The sequence below is a fragment of the Mesocricetus auratus genome, unplaced genomic scaffold (genome assembly GCF_017639785.1).
Source record: "Mesocricetus auratus isolate SY011 unplaced genomic scaffold, BCM_Maur_2.0 Super-Scaffold_100009, whole genome shotgun sequence".
In the NCBI taxonomy this organism is placed as follows: Eukaryota; Metazoa; Chordata; class Mammalia; order Rodentia; family Cricetidae; genus Mesocricetus; species Mesocricetus auratus.
In genome coordinates this window covers 82,992,762-83,014,790 of record NW_024429193.1, presented here as the reverse complement: position 1 = coordinate 83,014,790, position 22,029 = coordinate 82,992,762, and positions in this window count along the sequence as shown.

The following is a 22,029-nucleotide window of genomic DNA, read 5'->3' as shown; positions in this document are numbered from 1 at the left end:
TGCATATTTATATAATACTGTATCATCATTGATAGAGAGTTATCAGCATTTACATCAGGATTAATAACAAAATAAAAGTAGATACCTGAAATAATTATGATTACTAATACTAGAATGTGACAGTGTATTTCTGACAATGTCATGGTCTTGCAAATATTCTTTGCAGCATGGATGCACAGAAATGTATTACATTAGCAATTACAGACTTTGCCTGGATGGACACAAGGGGAACTTGTAATAATCCAAAAGTTCTTAGGTTAATAATCTTTGAAACATTATATTCAAGAAAGTATCCTGTTGCTAATTAACTGCTAATTAAAATCATTCTATAGCATCTACCCTTTAATAGAATGGCTGTGTCTCCATTTTCATGGAAGCTGTTTCTGTGATTAAATAAACTTATGTAGAACATGTGACGTTATCCACTAACAGATAATCATGTGTTGCCCTTTTCTCATTTTTATTCAGTGTTTTTCTTAACGACAAAATTTTACTTTAGAAGGAATAAGTAATGAATGTAGTTTGTAGTCTAAAATAACCCGAGTCTTGTACTAACAACTCTCTATGTCTGTTGGGTCTTCTAAAAATAAGGTTTAATTATTTTTCACATGAAGTATAATTATGTATGCTGCCCAACATTATAAAGTGTTCTGGCTAAGGGTAGAGTAGAGAGAAGTCCATTGTAATTGTAAATTTCTTTCATATCTTTGCTGGTTTCTCTAACCAAAAAAGAATATTGCTGTGACTTTCACATGTTGAGAAATTATAACTTTGGATAAACATTCCCAACAGAGAAAATGTCAACTCCAAGTTGCTACATTTGATGACTGCATTTAATAATCTGTTGTCCCTAAGCAATCATGTGCACAGATTCAGAACTTCACTAAAATAAATGATAATCCCTCCTATTTTTGGTAGGCAAGAAGTTATATAAAATGTTTAAATGGTCTCTTTTCTACATCTATTAAGCATCTACGCCCCAAATACAAAGGTACCTACATTCGTGAAAGAAATATTACTAAAGCTCAAAATGCACATAAAATCTCACACACTAATAGTAGGAGACTTCAACACTCTGCTCTCACCGCTAGACAGGACCTCCAGACAAAAACTTAACAAAGAAACAAAAGAACTAATAGAAATTATGACCCAACTGGGTTTAACAGACATCTATAGAACATTCCACCCAAATACAAAGGGATATACCTTCTTCTCGGCACCACATGGAACCTTCTCTAAAATTGACCACATAATAGGAAACATAGCAAATCTCCACAGGCACAAAAAAATTGGAATAACCCCCTGCATCTTATCAGACCACCATGCATTAACATTAGAATTCAACAATAACACAAATCACAGAAACCCTACAAACTCATGGAGATTGAACAATGCAAATTGCACCATCCCTGGGTAAAGGAACAAATAAAAAAAGAAATTAAAGACTTCCTCGATTTCAATGAGAATGAAGACACAACATACACAAACTTATGGGACACTTTGAAAGCAGTGCTGAGAGGAAAGTTTATAGCACTAAGTGCCCACATGAAAAAACTGGAGAACAGTCATACTAGAGAATTAATAGCACAGCTGAATGTTCTAGAACAAAAAGAAGCAAACTCCCCCAGGAGGAGCAGACGCCAGTAAAATAATCAAATTGAGGACTGAAATCAATCAAGTAGAAACCAGAAAAATACTGAGAAGAATCAATGAAACAAAGAGTTGGTTCTTTGAGAAAATCAACAAAATAGATAAACCTCTGTCCAAACTAACCAAAAGACAGAGGGAGAACATGCTAATTAACAAAATCAGGGATGAAAAAGGGGACATAACAACAGACTCTGAGGAAATCCAGAGACTCATCAGGGCATATTTGAAAATCTGTACTCCACAAAATTTGAAAATTTAAATGAAATGGACAATTTCCTGGATAGATATCACTTGCCAAAACTAAATCAAGAACAGACAAACAATCTAAACAGACCTGTAACCCCTAATGAAATAGAAGCAGTCATCAAAAGTCTCCCAAACAAAAAAAAAACCCAGGCCCAGATGGACTCAGTGCAGAATTCTACCAGAAATTCAAAGAAGAGCTAATTCCAATACTCCTCAAAGTAATCCACACAATAGAAGCAGGAGGCTCACTGCCAAACACTTTCTACGAGGCTACAATTACCTTGATACCCAAGCCACACAAAAACACAACTAAGAAAGAGAATTATAGACCAATTTCCCTCATGAACATTGATGCAAAAATACTCAATAAAATACTCGCAAACCGGATTCAAGAACACATCAGAAAATAATCCACCATGATCAAGTAGGCTTCATCCCAGGAATGCAGGGATGGTTCAACATTAGAAAATCTATCAATGTAATCCACCATATTAACAAACGGCGAAAGAAAAACCACATGATCATCTCACTAGATGCTGAAAAAGCCTTTGACAAAATCAAGCACCCCTTCATGATAAAGGTCCTAGAGAGATCAGGGATAACAGGAACGTACCTGAATATAATAAAAGCAATATACAGTAAACCAACAGCTAACATCAAACTAAATGGAGAGAAACTCAAAAGCAATTCCTCTAAAATCAGGAACAAGACAAGGCTGTCCACTCTCTCCATATCTCTTCAATATTGTACTTGAAGTTCTAGCTACAGCAATAAGACAACAAAAGGAGATAATGGGGATACAAATAGGAAAAGAAGAAGTCAAACTTTCACTATTTGCAGATGATATGATAGTTTACATAAGTGACCCAAAAAACTCCGCAAGGTTACTCCTAGAGCTGATAAACACCTTCAGCAATGTGGCAGGATACAACGTAAACTCAAAAAAATCAGTAGCCCTATTATATACAGATGATGAAGTGACTGAGAAAGAAATCAGAGAAACATCACCCTTTACAATAGCCAAAAACAGCATCAAATATCTGGGGATAATGTTAACGAAGGAAATTAAATACCTGTATATCAAGAACTTTGTGTCTTTAAAGAAAGAAATCGAAGAAGATACCAGAAAATGGAAAGATCTCCCATGCTCTTGGATTGGTAGGATCAACATAATAAAAATGGCAATCTTGCCAAAAGCAGTCTACAGATTCAATGCAATCCCTATCAAAATTCCATCACAATTCTTCAAGGACCTGGAAAGAACATTAATCAACTTTATATGGAAAAACAAAAGGCCCAGGATAGCCAAAACATCCCTATACAATAAAGGAACTTTAGGAGGCATCACCATACCTGACTTCAAGCTCTATTATAGAGCTATAGTCCTGAAAACAGCTTGGTATTGGCACAAAAATAGGCATGTAGACCAATGGAACCAAATCGAAAGCCCTAATTTTAACCCACACACCTATGAACACTTGATTTTTGACAAAGAAGCTAAAACTGTAAAATGGAAAAAAGAACGCATCTTCAACAAATGGTGCTGGCATAACTGGGTACTGGTATGCAGAAGACTGCAGATAGATCCATGTTTATTGCCTTGTACAAAACTTAAGTCCAAATGGATCAAAGATCTCAACATAAATCCAGCCACACTGAAACTTTTAGAAGAGAAAGTGGGAGATACTCTTCAACGAGTTGGTACAGGAGACCACTTAATAAACATAACACCAGGGGCACAGGCACTGAGATCGACAATTAACAAATGGGACCTTCTGAAACTAAAAAGCTTCTGTAAGGCAAAGGACACAGTCAAAAAGACAAAAAGGCAGGCCACAGAATGGGAAAAGATATTCACTAACCCTACATCTGACAGAGGGCTAATCTCCAAAATTTACAAAGAACTCATGAAACAAGTCTCCAAAACACCAAAGGATACAATTAAAAGGTGGGGTACAGAGCTAAATAGAGAATTCTCAGTAGAGGAGGCTAAAATGGCCAAGAGACACTTAAGAAAGTGCTCAACATCCTTAGTCATCAGGGAAATGCAAATCAAAACAACTATGAGATACCATCTTATTCCTGTCAGAATGGCTAAAATCAAAAACACCGAAGACAATTTATGCTGGAGAGGATGTGGAGAGAGGGGAACACTCCTCCACTGCTGGTGGGAGTGCTGACTCATACAGCCTCTTGGGAAATCAGTATGGAGATTCCTCAGGAAAATGGGAATTAATCTACCACTAGACCCAGCAATTCCACTCTTAGGCATATATCCAAATGAGGCAAGTTCATACAACAAGGGCATCTGCTCCACTATGTTCATAGCGGCATTATTTGTAATAGCCAGAACCTTGAAGCAACCTGGATGCCCCTCAACTGAAGAGTGGATAGAGAAAATGTGGTACATTTACACAATGGAGTATTACTCAGCAGAAAAAAACAATGGAATCTTGAAATTCGCAGGGAAATGGATAGCACTGGAAGAAACCATCCTGAGTGAGGTAACCCAGTCACAAAAAGACAAACATGGTATGTACTCACTCATATATGGATTTTAGACATGGATCAGGATAGTGCCAGTCTGCACTTCCACTGATAGAGAGTCTGGGAAACAGGAAAGAACCTAAAAGATATGCATATATGCATAGTGCCCAAGAGAAGAGGATTGATACAAGATCCTCTGAATGGATGGGGAACATGGCGAGGGGTGGGGGGGTGGGACCTGGGAAGAAGAGAGGGGGTAAAGAGGAAGAGAGTTGGTCATGGGGGAACAGGTAGTTGAGGGGGTGGGGGTAGAATAGGGGGAAGAGGGAATCATAGGATCGAATACAGATCAGGCACCAGAGTGACCTCGAGTGATCTAAAGGGATAACACCAATTGGCAAGCTAAACAATAGTGGAGAGACCACCTCGAATGCCCATTCCTGATAATGAACTTGATGTCTATAACCATCTGGGAGCCTTCATCCTGTGACTGATTGAAGCAGAGGGAAACACACAATTAATCACTGAACTGAACCCAAGGAACCCAGTGACAGAGAGAGAGGAATGATGAGCAAATTGGCCAAGAATGGGCTGGCAAAACCAGCAGAATCAGCTGATCTGAACAGGGGAGAGCTCTTGGACCCCAGACCGACAGTGGGGAGGCCAGCATGGGACTGATCTGGACCCCCCAAATGTGAGTGTCAGCGAGAAGGCCTGGGCAATCTATGGGGCCCTGAGCTGTGGATCAATGTCTATCCCTTGTATACAAACAGTCTTCGTGTGCCTATAGCACAAAGAGGGATGCTCTCTCAGCCTGGACTCTTATGGGAGTGCCTGGACCCTACCCAGAGTAAAATGACAGACTCTAGATATCCCCTATGTGGAAGGATTTGGCAATAGGGTGGGAGGGTGGGGGGGAAGGGGAGTGCAGGAGGAGGGGAGGGAGAGGGAACTGGGACTGACATGTAAAACAAGCTATTTAAAATTAAAATAAAAAATGATAAAAAATAAATAAATAAAAAACTGAAAAAAATGCTTTGATCTTAATTGATGGTGGATAATGTAAATATAATCCATTTACACAATGGAACATTATTCAGCTTTTGAGGAAACTGAAATAATGATATTTACAGATAAGTGTATGAAACTGGAAACAATCACCCTGAAATAGGACACTCTCTTGTTGTCTAATATTTGTTTAACTATGTAAACATATATTTCATTTATTTAACTTTGTGAAGATGTATTGATTTTTTATCTGACATGACTCAGGCACCCGATTTGTCTAATAAGAAACTATATGGTCAACAGCAAGAGGAAGTGTAAGTGGGATTTCCATGTAGGGATATAAGGTAGGAGGAGTAATTTATGCTCAGGGAAAGAAAGAAAAAGATACACCATGTGGCCAGTTAGACATGCAAGAAGCAGGGAAGTAGGACATACAGAATGTGAGAAAGATAAAAGCCCTGAGACAAATGTAGATGATTAGAAACAGGTTAATTTACATTGTAAGAGATGATGGGGCAAGCTTAAGCAAAGGTAAAGCATTCAAATTAATAATAAGCCTCTGTGTCTTCATTTGGAATCTGGTGGTAGCTCAAAGAAAATCACAACTACACTGTCTCTTACATAATGAGACCTTTAACTTGACATACATGTGTTTCATTGGTTAGGTAAGAAGTAAGGACCATGATTTGGGGGAATATATTCAGAAAAGGGAAATAAAATAAGCCATTATAAAGAGAGAGAGGAAAACAAGACAAAACAGAAAGGATTAAAAGAGGTGGGATTTGGGAGAATAAGAATGAATTTTATATTCAAACAAACAGGCATAAGCATACATAAGCATAAACCGCACAGACACACACACACACACACACACACACACACACTTAATAATTCTGGAGAGTGGTAAGACCATGGCAAAATAGCATGGGGTCCTAGTGACATTTTCATGTGATATCCTGCTTTCTGATATATAAGCTATAATTTCACTTGCTGTTTTCTAAGATGGCAATACGAGTATCATTTTCTAAGTAACCCTTTTATATGCACAGTAATCATATTTAATATAATCTATTATATTATTTTGAGGATTAGATTGCATACACTAATTTTAGGAAACATAACATGTGATCTGTATCACCACTATTTACAAAGATTTAAAAAAGAAAAAAAATAAAGGAATCATGCTCCTATACATAAATAATAATTTTTTCATGCAAACAACATTTGATATGACTATGAGCTCCAAATTGTTGACAAAATAAAGTAATGCTGTTATAAAAGCACACCAGAACTTGAAAAGTTCCTAATCCTCTAATAATTGCGAGTTAAAAATGTACTTTCTGTCAATGATTTAACTGTATGTAGTCATTGTAAGGAGAACATTTGCCTATGTAAAATTTGATTATCTTTGGAGTTAGTGTTTGTTTAGTGTGTATTTTCTAAGGTATTATGTAATAGCTTGACCCTTAAGTTCCTGTGGCAGTTTGAATGTAATGAAGTTTGATCTATATATTTTATATTAAGATTTGCAGTAAAAATTCTATCATTATTTCAGTGTTGTGTAAAATGTGTTTCTTAAACACTGTGTTTGGTTCCTCTAGGCTCAAAATGTTGCTTGAAGTTAATAGTGTTAACCCTACTATTTAGAAGGAGGATTTAAGTATAAATAAAATAGACTATCAATCTATACTTACATCACAGTTTCTACAATTTATCACATTCTTGTAGCTAGTTTATACAATTTTCCTCTGTTACTCCATTCATCTTTCCTTCGTGTGAAGTAAGTTACTTTGGTTACTTTCAACAGTTTATTTAATGGAGTGTTCCAATATGTGTTCCTAAACCATTGGGTCGAATGTAAATAACTATTTATTCAATCATGCTATTACATATTGAATTCCTGATTACATTATATATTAAGTGACTGACCAGTAGATGTCTGCATCTTTTATGTAATTCCCCTTAGGATTATCACTAAGTAGTAATTGGAATAAACAATCCTCTATTTTATAACCTGACTTTGTGTGAAGAAACCTGCCTAAATAGCTGAAAGAACCCATTAAAACATCTTTTCTCCTGTGGAAAGCATAGAATTTAAAAAAAGAATTAAGCCATTTAGATTATTAAAGTAAATAATTCTCTCTTTCTCCATATATATATGTATGTATATATATATATATATATATATATATATATAATCACTGTGTCTTAGAGCACTATTGCTGTGAAGAAACACCATGACCACAGCAATTATTTTTTAACATTCCTTTTTCCTCCCTTCCTCCCCTGGCCCCCAACAACTGCCTACCCCATCCCTTTCTGCTCTCCAGAGAGGGTGAGGCCTTCCATGAGGGATCTTCAAAGTCTGTCACATTTGGAGCAGGGTCTAGACCCTCCCACTTGTATCTAGGCTAAGAAAGTATTCCTTTATATGAAATGGGCTCGCACAGTCCATTTCTATACTAGTGATAAGTAGTGATCCACTGTAAATATTTTTGTAGATATGTCTGGAAGGCATTTCTCAGTCACACAGTATTTGAAATAATAGACAGACTAAAGTACAATGTATTGAAAAGTGACAAGAGAACTCACCTAAATTATCAAGGTACTGAGTGAGCAAAAATCTGAGTAATGAACAATTTTGTTTTCCTTCTTTTCTTAGGGTGGGACTTCAATCTTCTTTTACATTTCATCACAGACTTAATACTTAGATATGAATATATATTGTAATACAAGAGAGTTTCATTAAATGCAATTATTTTCTTGTTCTCATGCACTTAGGCTCTGATTGGAAGTAACTCTAAATCAACTAGTTCATAAATTTCCTGATTTTGAAAAAAGTTTGTCCTTATAATCAGAAAAAAAGAAATTCTTTGTGATAAGTCTCTATATTTACAGTAGAAACTCTCTGTATATAGAGAATTTTCCAAGAAAAAACACTTATACAAAGAGATGCACAGAAAGGAATTTAATATAGATTGGGCATAGCAGCTTGAAAAAATAAGGAGATCTGAAATCTGACAGAATTAATTTGCTCTATAGCAATTTCTTTTTATTTGTAATCATTATGGTGATAGGTTTTTCTTTCTTCCAAAGAGTTATTTCTTTGGAAGTATTATTTGAGTAAAAAAAAGAAAAAACATTGTATAGACAAGAATTACTTTAATTTACACAAAGTATGGTGATAAAACATGCCAGCAATGCACTACAATGCATTTTTTCACTGACTTCAGGAATCTTGGTGTAGGTAAGAAGAGTTTCTCTTCTTGATACCATAGGTGCTTCACTTTCAACTTTCTTGGTTGTACATGGTTAGTAATCAAAGCAGATGCCTGTCTCCATATACAAATTCTGGCAAAACACTCATAAATATTAAACAGAAAATAAAAAATTAATAAAGTAAAACCTTAAGATTCTTGAATTCAGTATAAAAACTCTCACCAGTCTAATATTCAAATATGCTGTCATAATTTTATATTCTACTTATGACTCTATGTGGCTCCTGTCTACATTTATGCAGCTGTCTGTATATCATTAGTAATTGCTCTTCTCTTGTTTCCCTGTTTACAAATCCTTTTTACCTGGAATGTCTGCATCCTTCTTCTCAGTGTGCAAGTTTTTGTTTTACAGCAATATCAATATAGGCACAAAGAAGATCAAAAATAGTCATCTTTTTTTTTTTCTTCTGGAAAGCTTGAAACTCATGCTTAGTATGATTTTTGTTTTTATTTTTTTTTGTTTTTTGAGACAGGGTTTCCCTGTGGCTTTGAAGGCTGTCCTGGAACTCTGTCTGTAGACCAGGCTGGCCTCAAACTCACAGAGATCTCCCTGCCTCTACCTCCCAAATGCTGGCATTAAAGGTGTTCACCACCAACGCCTGGCTAGTATGTGTTTTTATATCTCTGATCTATCATTTATCTACTTACATATCTGTCACCTATCTTTATCCATTTATATATTTATATGCAAGATATAACATGCAAATATAAAAAATATACCAAATGTATGTGTGTGATGTGTGTCTATATGCCAAAATCCCATATGTCATACCTAGTAAAGGAAATTCAAATACTGCATCACTCATAGTGTTTTTTGCCCATAATAGGACATTCACCAGTCATCAATTAAGTGATAAAAGTTGTTTTATGCATTAATTTAAAATTTTCAATATTTGCAATCTAAACAAATGCAGGTTTAAAATACTTTCAGCATTTTTACATGTAAATGATTATTTAAAACTAAGAAGATATAGTTATACATATAAAGCATTATAATATGTAAAAAGTTGTTTAATATCAATTGTGGTCTATGATTTAAAATATTATCTGTCTGATTCTGTCTGGCATTAGCAAACAATTATGTGGAATATGGCTATAGCTTGCCACCATCACTAAGTTTCTCATCATTTCCTTGTCATGCGTCTTACCATCCTGCAATCTGAATTGTGCAAGTTTTCCATTTATTTAAAGAAAAGTTGCTGTACATGTCAACTTTCCCTTGTTCTTGTTTTCAATTTATGACATGCATGTGTATATTACATATGTACGTGTGTGCACATGTGCACACACACATATATAATTTTCTTTGAGGAAATTTTCTTCTAATTTCAAGCTGAAGACACCTAAGGAAAGGGGCTCTGATAACCTGTATGTGAATTATAGCTAATCTCTTCCTTAGTCACTTACTACGAAACAATCCATATCAGGTCTTACACATGACCTGAGAGGGGAAGACAGGGTTGGATTTGTGGACATTGGAATTACTTCTGCATGCATCTTGTTTGAATTACCTTCTTAGTTTTTTATGCACCACTTGCATTTTATGGGGAATGCAGATGTGCTTAATCAGATGATGAACAATTAGCCATAGTCAATAATTGAGACCTCTTCTCAAATTAGCAAATGTTCAGAAAAATCAGTAGTATAGTTCTTAAAGGGAATTGTCTTTTTTTACTCTATATCGCAAAGGAACCCATTACTGTTAACTGTTAAGGTCCTAGAAAATGAATGGAGTGTATTCTTGGTGATCTGACATGAAGTGAAATTATATATGAATATAATGGGGTACTATGAAATTTGGCGACTATATTATTGTTTTAGCTATGGAATACTTAGCAAGGTCATATATAGCAAACTAATATTTTTAACATCATGGAACAGAAAACATTCATAATCAATAAAATGTATTTATCTATAGAAAATCAAATGTTCACTTGAGCTAAATCAAGATTTCAAAAGTTTGTGGATAGTTCAACTAATTAGGCACTTGCCAAGACATCTAAAATCAGGATGGTGATATCTGGAACTCGTGTTGGAAAGACAAAACCAATCCATACATGGTTAGTTTGTCCTTAACATGAATGCCATGCCATGTGTACACACCAAGATACACAACACAGATAGAGAAAAACCCATAAAATAATTAAAAACATGTAAAGTTTTTAAAAAGTAAAAATGAAATTATTTGGACTTTTAACCATTTTCTATTATGAAGTTATAACTCTATATCAACAATAGTATACTACTGAGAGATTATCACCAAACAAAAAAACATTTCATATTAAAAAATCAATCTTTATATTCAGTTTTTATCTTGATACACGAAAAACAAAGGAAGTTTTTGAATTGCTTGTTATTTAGTTTATCACATATTTCTACTTTCATAATATAAACAATATGAGAAATAATATTAATGTTAGGTCAAGACTTTTTGTCACAGTTCCTCTTGTCTCTTAAGGTACATTATTTCCTTTTAATACCCCCACAATATGAAAAATATAGACTATAGGGTGTTTTTCATATTTGGATCTCCTATTTGTTCTGATGTAAAAAAATAGATTATTTTCATAGGTTATTTTTTAGGTCTTCATTCAGTTGCTTGATGACAGAACTGGTTTAACTTTTCTTGTCCAAAAGTAAGGGGAGAATATCAAAAGTTTTATGAATAACATAACACAACACTAAAATATATAGAAATTACATTGTAACATTTAAATGTACATCATCATTTCTAGATGTTTGAAGGATATTGAGCAACAGACTTTAGAATCTGATGTGAACATTTTGTTTACTATTGTCTAGTCACAATACCTAGTGGAAGGGACAAAATGCATTGTTGTCTATCAACTGTAAGAAAAATAATGAAATTATTGCACATGTATGAGTTGGAATATTATTTGTCTGTGAAGAAAACATCAAGAAATTTTCAGATAAATGTATGGAGCTGAATAAATATTACTCTTAGTTAAGAACCCTAAATTGGGAAGTGTTAAGAGAAGCTTTTTCTTTGATAGAAGCCTTCATGCCAGCCTGGTTCCAGAGCCGCATCAGTCCCAAATAAACACACAGGAGGCTATATTAATTATGAAGCTGTTGGCCTTGCTTGTTTCTTACTGGCTAGCTCAGACTTAAGTAATTACCCCATAATTGTTAATCTAAGTATATCTCTTACCGGAGAATAGTTCCGGGCTCCTACCCCATGGCGTTACATCTCGAACACTCCTGTGTTTCTCCTTCCCAGAATCCTCCTGGACTCCTAGTCCCCCCCCATCTAGATTCCTATTGGCCAACAGTGCTTTATTAACAAATGTACAGGACTTCCCCCATCATCTCCTCTTTTTTTGTTTAAACAAAAAGAAAGGTCTTAACTTTAACATAGTCAAATTATATATAACAGAACAGTTATCAAATAAGAACATAGCTACAATATTTTAGCAAGATTTAAAGAAAATATCATCCATCCCATCCTTGTGAGTCCAAAGTTCTATATGTAGCTTATGTTTTATCATAACTAAGGAAAACTATAATTATAACTATCTATCTTCAACTCCATCAAAGACGACAGAAGGATAATATATAAACACTAGTATTGACAGAGACATCTTACTGCCTGGACAGTCACCCGAAGTTCCTCTGTAACATTGGGGCATCCATCTTCAGCCCATAGGCCACAATGTGTCCAGAAGATTTCTCAGCAAAGCAGGAAATTTCAAACTGTCCATCTGCATTGGCAGACTGTCAGTCATTTCTCTGTCCTGTAGAAAGTCTGGTAGACACTTCCATGAAGCAGGAACCCTGTAAGACTGAGTTTAGCAGTCACTTTTCTGTGTGTCCTGCATGTCCAGTTTATACAGCAACAGTCAGTCTAGGCAAGAGCAGTTTCTTGCCCAAATGGGTAATCTTGCCATGTTGAAAGCAAACTCCATAACGAGTTTCTTCCATGCCCATCTTCCTCTCAGACGTAATTGGTGCTGCCAGGAGCAGACATTTCTCATTGTCAAGAAAAACCCTAAACCATTTTAAATGCCATTTTCTGAAGGTCTTTGAAAGGTTTGAAGACTGTCTATGTCAAATATATTTCTGTATATCTAGAAAACCTAACTTACCTAACTATAAATTCTGACTATTATAAGTAACTATCTATAATCTGTATTTAATTATGCATTACGTTGTAAAAGATCAGTATAAGCATAATACTTAATCAAGAGGAGAAATATACACATCACAAAATTGACCTTGAATTTGTATCAATAAATGAAAAACAATACCCATAACATAATTCCCTTTTTTACCATTAAAAAGAGATTGGCTGTGATCATTAACCAATTATAAACAACTCATTTAAATGAAAACAAAGATTTATAAACAAGATGGGAATTAGGACGTCGCTCATTCCAAACTGCTTCCTGCTGGAAGGGGTCGCTGTTCACACCATGGGGATCATGACAAAACTCAGAAACCTGTATAAATCCATATTTTCATGGTCTGTAAAGCTCCATCATCTTAGCTGTCTCAATTGTTGAAATGCCTGGCCCACTGCTTCCGGGGGTCTTGGTTCATCAAACCACAGAAGCCTGGAAGGAATCCTCAGCTTTTCATTTTCTGTGGAAACATAAACTAAAACTCCTTTTCCAAGTAACATATCCTTATACTTAAATTTTTAAGTCAAGGCATTTTTAAAAGATAGAAGTTGGATTAATTCAGCAGCATTTATAATCAAGTGTACTTTAGCAGTTCCTTCCTGAGTAATCAAAAAATTGAAAAACACAATAGCGTACAGTATCAAGACTCTCTGTGTATTTTCCATCTTTACGTGGCTTATTTATTTATCTATTATTACTTTATTTCTTTCACTTTTATTTATTTTTCTCTGAGACAGGGTTTCTCTTTGGAAATCTGTCTGCCTCTGCCTCTGGAGGAAATCCTACCAGCATGCGACACCACAATGCCGGCTTCTGTATTTATTTACCACTTTGCCGTTACATTTTCTCTCTCAATCTCACGTATATTTTTAAACACTCTGTAAACCTTTAGAGGTTTTGTTCATCCAAGTCTGACTTTACTGTAAATCTTTATGCTTTTCTGGCCACGTGTGTTATCTGTTAAAACCGCGGCAGTTTAAACTGCCTTTTTTTCAAGATGGCGGGCGTAAGCGTGACTCCAGCTTACTGCCTCAGTCCATGCTGACATCCAGCAAAAGCTGCCACTTCCAGCTGTATGTACACACCTTTCAATCGTTAGCAGAGTCTTAAAACAACCTTGCTGGCTGTTTTTTTTTTTTTTTCTTATGCGGAGTCAGGAAGACTCTGGTAAGCGAGCCACGTGAATCTCGGCTTGTTGCTAGCAAAACAGAGCACACCTGAGAAAATTGCTGCTACCAAAATCTGTGCTTCTCTCTGTTCTTCTGTTTCTAAAATTCCTTTAAAGCTTTTGTCATTCTGCCTGGAAATTGATGATCCCACTCCTGATCACCATTTTGTTAAGAGAAGCTTTTTCTTTGATAGAAGCCTTCATGCCAGCCTGGTTCCAGAGCCGCATCAGTCCCAAATAAACACACAGGAGGCTATATTAATTATGAAGCTGTTGGCCTTGCTTGTTTCTTACTGGCTAGCTCAGACTTAAGTAATTACCCCATAATTGTTAATCTAAGTATATCTCTTACCGGAGAATAGTTCCGGGCTCCTACCCCATGGCGTTACATCTCGAACACTCCTGTGTTTCTCCTTCCCAGAATCCTCCTGGACTCCTAGTCCCCCCCATCTAGATTCCTATTGGCCAACAGTGCTTTATTAACAAATGTACAGGACTTCCCCTATCAGGGAAATACATGTATTTATTGTTTTCCTTCAGGTGTAGATACAAGTTTAGAAGCTTTATATATGTGTCTTAGGTGCTTCATTTAGAATGTCTGTAGATTCTAGGAAACAAGGAAGGGGTAATTTTGGAGACAGATTTTAATGGAAGGGAGATAGAATAGGGTCCTAGAAAGGGGGAAGGGAGAGGAGGAAAAAATGGAACTGGAACAGATAAGTGGGTTCAAACATGGCAATGAAAATTCATCTCCCACAGGAGGAAATGTGAGATAAATATCCAATATTAAGGACTACTGAGATGTCATGTGAAATTTATTACTATAGCTTCCTAAGGTAGATATATAAACAAATGTAAAAAGAGTTTAGATAGAATAACCCTGTAACTATAAATCAGTCTTCCTCCAACAAGACACCATAGGCTTTGACCACTGAAGTTCCATAAATCTGTAAAATATTACAGGCTAATGTTTTTGGTCTTGGTTACCACCCAGAGCTTGATGGCTAGACCCTTCTACTAAAGATACCATATATTTCAGTTGTGATACATGAAATCCGGGTATCAGTCTAGGAGTTTCATATCTACTGACAAGCTTTCATTGTCTTTTAAGGTATTATGCACACTACTATAGGAGAAAAACAATTAATAATCTCACCCACCCGAGAACTCTGTGGTTTATAAAACTGATCTGCCTGACAAGAAATGTCCACCAACACAGTGTTATATGACTGCCATGGATGAAAACAAATACTTATTGATTGGATGCAAGGTCCTCTCCACAAAATGGAACTTCTTTTCACCTTTGTTAAAACCAAGAACCTGTATCTGAACAACTAATGGACCCTAAAGGAGAAGCTACTGAGAATGCTTTGCAAAAAAATATCAGTATTTAAATAATGCCTAATTACATACTGTTATTTTACATATTAGTATCTCTCAATCCTCATTTGTGATATATAACCACAAAGACCTACTCTGAGTCAATATATACAATAAAAAACTATAGAGGTTTAGTCCTAAATGATACAACAGTATCAAGCACACACTCCCTAGGCTCAGCAAACGTTGTGGAAGAGGAGGAAGCAGAGAGAAAAAAGGAGCCGATATACTTCAACACAATAGTGTTTTATAAACAGGAGCTACACATATGAACTCAAGTGGTCAGGATAGTATGCAAAAGCCCTTTGTTTGCTAAACCTTAAAAATATTAGAAAGGATAGAGGAAGGAAACATGAAGTCCCACTCCTTTGTAAGGACTTATTAGCAACTGATAGCTACTAGTCTGGGTAGAGTTGGTTATCTTTAAGGGTATGACCCCTTATAGTTTCACAACACTCCTGTGTTTGGTCCCACACACAAAGGTAGATAATTCAAGAAGGCAGATGGATTTGTAAGTAGTTGGGCACTGATGTGATCAAAATACTTGTATGAAGTTACCAAATAATTACCAATGATATGTTTTAAATAATGTGTAGTAAACTAAGATCAACATTAATGTGTAAATATTAAGAAACACAAAATCGGAATGTCCTCTGATATTTTATTGAGGGAGAAGCCAACAAAGCCTAGAAGCAAAGTTCTTCAAGCTACTCTCCAGGCTACAACCAGAACCCAGAGAAAGCAAGTCTCTTCCCCCTAGCTCTTCTTAACCCCTGTATGTTCTATGTACCTGTGAACACACCCAAACTGACATGGTCAACACTATGGGTTTGTAGACCTCTCCCTACAATAAATTGGCTGACAGCATTGTAACGAATAGAGTCTTTGTGTGTTATTTTGGGGGCTAAAGCGGTGATGTGACCCAGGAAGGAATCCCACAACAGAAATGGCACCCAATTTTGGTTACAATAATTTCCACATAGAATGACAAAAAGCTTAAAAGGGATTTTTAGAAACAAAAGAGCAGAGACAAGTCATGTGGGCTCTGTTTGCTAGAGACAAGCAGAGACTTCCACGGCCAGTGCTGGTGGTAAACTTATGACTGCCATCTTGGAAAGACAGCAGTTAAAACAGCTACAAGTTTAATTTTAGCAATGTTGTTTAATAGATAACTGACACATGACCAGAAAAACATAAATATTTACAGTAAAGTCAAATTCAGATGAAGTAAAAACTCTAAAAGGTTTATAGTATGTTATAAAGATATACGTAGGCTTAGAAGAGAAAAAAATAATCCCAGCACTCCTGAGGCAGAGGTAGGTGGATTTCCACAGAGAAACCCTGTCTCAGAGAAAAGAATAAATAAATAAAAGTAAAAGAAATATATTAGTAAAAAAGCCACGTAAAGAATAAAAGTACAAAGAGAGTCTGGATACTGTATGCTATTATGTTCTCTAATTGCTGTGGAAGGAGCAACAATTGTTAAAAGACATTTGATTATCTATGCTGCTGAATTAATCCAACTTAAATATTTTTAAAATTCTTTGGCTTCTAAATTTAAATATAAGTGCATGTTACTTGGGAAAAAAAGGTTTTTACTTGTGTTTCACCAGAAAATGAAAAGCTGTGGTTTCACTCCATACTAATATGGTTTGATGAAGCAAGACCCCTGGAAACAGTGTCCCAAGCAAAATCTAAAACAGCTGAGATGCAGCCTTGCAGACTACAAAAACAAGTACTTAGCCAGGTTTCTGTGTTTTGTCATGATCCACATGGTATGGACACCACCCCCAAATAGCAGGAAGCAGTTTGGAATGAAAAACAACCAAATTCCCAAATATTGTTTATAAATTGTTGTTTTCCTTTAAATAGAGTTGGTTATAAGTGGTTAACAATCACAACCAATATCTTTTAAAAGATAAAAGGGAGAATATGGCATAGAAAAAATACTTTGTATTGGGAGTGATTTTCATTTATTGATACAAATTTAAGGTCAGTTTTGTGATATGTATATTTCTCTTCTTGTTTAACTATTTTGTTTATATTGATCTTTTAAAATGCAGTGCATAATGAAATACATATTGTATATAGTCACCTATAATAGTCAGAACTTATAGTTACGTTTTCTAGATATACAGAGATGGGTTTGAGATGGATAGCTATTCTTCAAACCTTTTATGACCTACCGTATATATGGCATTTAAATGGTTTAAGATTTTTCATGATAGTGACACACTACTATTCCTGGCACACCAATTACGTCAGGGAGGAAGATGGGCATCAAACAAACTCGGTATGAAGTTTGCCTTCAATGTGGCAAGACTAGCCATTTGGGCAAGAAAAAGCTCTTGTCTGAACTGTTTGACTGTTGCTATATAAACTGGACATGCAGGACCTACAGGAAAGTGACTGCTAATTTACAAATGGACACTCCCACATGGTTTGTGGTTTATAAAAGCATCTGCCAGATGTTGTACAGTTCACAGAACAACAACTGATAAACCACCAGTGCAGATGGACAGTTTAAAATTTCCTGCTTTGCTGAGAAATCTGCCAGACACAATGTGGCCCATGGGCTGCAGGTGAATGCCCCTATGTTACAGAGGAACTTTGGGTGACTGTCTGGGTAGTAAGATTCCATTGTTTATATGTTATCCTTCTGTGGTCTTTGGTGGAGTTGAATACAGATACTTATGGTTATTGTTGTCCTTAGGATTAAAGATAAGTTACATATAAGACTTTAGACTCACAAAGATAGGATAGATGATAGAATATTTTCTTTAAATGGCTAAATGTTAATGAACTATTGTAACCATAGTCCTTACTTCATAATTGTTTTGTTATATATAATTTGACCATGTTAAAGTTAACCTTTCTTTTTATTTACACAGAACAGAGGAAATGATGGGATAAGTTCTTCTGTGTATATGTCTCTTATTGATTAATGAATAAAATGCTCTTGGCCAATAGGGAAGCAAGATAGACAGGATCTAGGAGAGAAGGAGGTTTCTGGGAAACATAGTCACGAGAGTTGCCATGTGATCTCAGGGAAGAGAGGACACATCAGGATGCCATCCTCAGAAAGATAAGTCCTCATAGAAATATATATTAGTAGTCATGAGTTAATACTTAAGACAGAACTAGCCAATGAGAAGTCCTGAACATTGGCCAACAGTACTGTAACTAATAGAGTCTCTGTGTGTTACTTTTGCTGTCTGAAGTGGCAATGGGACCCAGGTAGTAATCCTGCAACACAAAATTATTTTTAAAGAGACAGGATATAAAACTACATGTTAAAAATAATAAATCTAAGAACCAAATGAAATTTTGTAAAATAATACTACTATTGTAAAATAATAGTTTTGTTTCTTTTCTTTGAAATGTACTGATTTTGTTGGGGAGGTCATATTTGTGTAATTGTACACACACACACACACACACACACCTTGACATACATGAAGGTCGGAAGAAGAGTTATCAGAACCCAGTTTTATCCACCAGTTATGTGGAGTCCAGGGATTAACTCAGTCTTGGCAGTCAACTTTCTTTCTTCCTTACTGAGCCATCTTTGTTTCCTCAATAGCTTGATTTTTATTGTAAAAAAAAACAGTACCTATTTCATTATGCACACAAGCTAAATTTTTGGTCTGGAACATGGAACTAAAATATCAAAATTGTTTGGGTCAGATGCAAGAGTCTGTCTGCATTCTTAACAATAGCAAATCTTTCTAAATTAATTATGTTATTTTCTTAGCTTTTTGATGGTGCCTTGGACTTGTATTATGTTTTCATATTCATGTACTGTAAACCTCCTAAGTATCAGACAATAAGATACACAGTGAAAGAAAATGATAAAATTAAAATAGAGCTGTTTTTTAGTTATTTAGTCTTCAGGGAGATTCAGGCACAAAATTGTTTATAAATGAACAGAAATGGCTGATTCAGAACAGCCACTACCATCTCTGTTAAACATTGAGTTTATTCATACACAGTACAAGATAGGCCAATCTCATGCTGTCACAAAGAGTGATTCCTTACTGAGCCAATTTTCAATTTCATAAATGGAGAACAAGAGTCATATGTAATTACTCAGAATACAAATGAAATTCTCTGAAGAAGTCTTTTTTTTTTTTTTGGTTTTACGAGACAGGGTTTCTCTGTAGTGAAGGCTGTTGAAGAAGTCTTTTAATGACACAATAGATTGATTCACTCTCTAAAATGTTATGATTCTGCATAGACAGAATTTTGTGTTGTTTTTGTTTTTCAAGACAAAGTATTTCTGCATTGTTTTGGAGCCTGTCCTGGAACTGGATCAGTAGACCAGGCTGGCCTCAAATTCACAGATATCTACCTCCCGAGTGCTGGGATTAAAGATGTGGGCCAACATCTCCTGGCAAAGACAGAATTTTATAAATAGAAAGCAAAGAACTATATGGAGATAACTTTTTTCTAGTTATTAGTTATTTACTGCCATCCTCTGTATCTAACTCTTTTATAAAACATTTACAATGAATTAACTAGGCATTTCACAATCATGAACAGTCATAATATTTGAATTTACAGAGGAGCTATTTCCTACCCTTCATGTACGTATTGTTTTATTTTGTTCTATAACATGAAAAACACATATAACATCTTCCAAAATGGGAAAAGTTCATTAAAGGGAACCTGAGTCCATGCACTATGGCAGTACACTCTCAATTTTCGCCAAGAATAGTCAGTTTCCTTAGAAGTGTTTTCTTTTGTGTCAAGAAAAAAAATAAAAGAACACACTGAAAATGAGTATATAGTTCCCAGAGAAGCAGGGCAGGCAGAAAGCAATGAGCTGAGTGTAAAATTTGTATGAATGTTTTCTTCATGTATATATTCTCTTGTATGTAAATCACAAATATAGAAACATTTGTACAAATGCATGCAAAAGTTACAAAACTCAGTAAAAGTTGAATACTTTCTTTTGAAATAAGACAACAGAAGAAAATTAGGAGCAACTACCAGAAGGAAGGATTTCTTGAGCTACTTGCCTAAGTTAAATTTTTTTTCAGAAGACACTTGCTGTGTAATTGCTCTTAGCACATTCTCACTTTCATGTAGAGGGATACTCTCTCAGTGCTACATGGGGGAGGTCCTAGGCCCTGCTTCAAAGGATGTGAAAGACTTTGTGAAGTTCCCTCATGGAAGACCTGACCCTCCCTGGGGAGCAGAAAGGGAATGAGTTGGGAGTTTGGTGGGGTGTAGGGGAGGAGGGACGGGAAAGGGAACTGACATGTAAAACAAGATTGTTTCTAATTTAAATAAAAAAGAGTGGATAAAAACCAATAAAAACAACTTTAATCTATATTCTCTAGGAATTCTGTGTCCTATTTCTCTTGGATAAATATTTGGCTGCAAATACTGGTATTATATTGCCATTTTATCCTCAGAAGTAGTCCCTTATTCCAATGAATCTGTAAGAGGTAAAATGCCTTTATGAAAAGGCTTTATCTATGTGAACACCATTTCATTTCTAGGCCTTATTTTTCTCTCATGACTCTTGTAACTAACATTAATTAACAGATTCTAAGATTCTAAAATATATTTTTGAATAATTATAGAACATGTTTTATATAATGAAAGGTCTGAATATTTTTAGGTGTGTCCTATAATATTTTATAAAATAAAGAGTTAGAGAATAAAGGAGCATAAAGTGTGCAAATTTGGCAACTTAATACTTGTTACAAGATCAATTTTTTTGACAAGGAAGTTTTGACAGCTATGTAGAACATAAATCTCTATCATTCCCATCGGTTCTATTCTATACAGAATCAAGTCACATTAACTTACTTTATTATTTAATGGGGAATTTTCAGTTTTTCACAGTTAAGAATGCTCAGATGTTATTTACAGACATATACAGGAACAGTATTTGAACTCTAATTCAATGATATATGCTAGTGATGCAAAACCAGGATTGCAAGACCACATGCTTTGGAATGCCATAGGCATGTAGTGCTCTGGGATATGGTTTTGTACTTTCAGCATGAAGAATATACATAGGACATTTAAAAATAGTTAAAAAAGAAAGCAATGGGACATAACACATCTCTAGAAGAGCTTATGTTCTGATTTGTCTCTGACCTTGAATTGTACAGGTCTTTGCATTGCTTTAGTTTCCACTCCTTTTCTTTTTTCAATTTCCTTTAAAACCAAGGTCAGGTCTTCTATATCAGTTCCCCACAGAGTAAGAAAATGGCTTATGAGGAAGTACAGAAGCTATTTGGGATTGGATATATCACTTAAAGGAACACATCTAAAGACAAAAAAAAAGTTGTAATGGTAAAAAATTCCGTGTGCAACCATTGGGAAAATAAGAAGAAGAAAGGTCACCCAGATACTAAAACTATATATGAATTGATTTCAACTTTAATGGGAGTTCTTTAGGTATCTGGGTTTAAAATTATCAGCAGCTGCTATTTTAAGATGGGTTCTTGTTGAATTACCAAAACTATCATGTACTTTATAGTACACAAGACTCATTTTAGTGTCCTTTCTTGTTTTATTTTTTCACATTGGGCAAACAGTCTCTTTTTAGGGTAACTATTTGCATCTTTGATAACTATGTGGATAAACAGAAATAAGGGAGAAAGTCCCAGACTTCTTGACCAGTATGACTAAATCTAAACTGATGTATTTA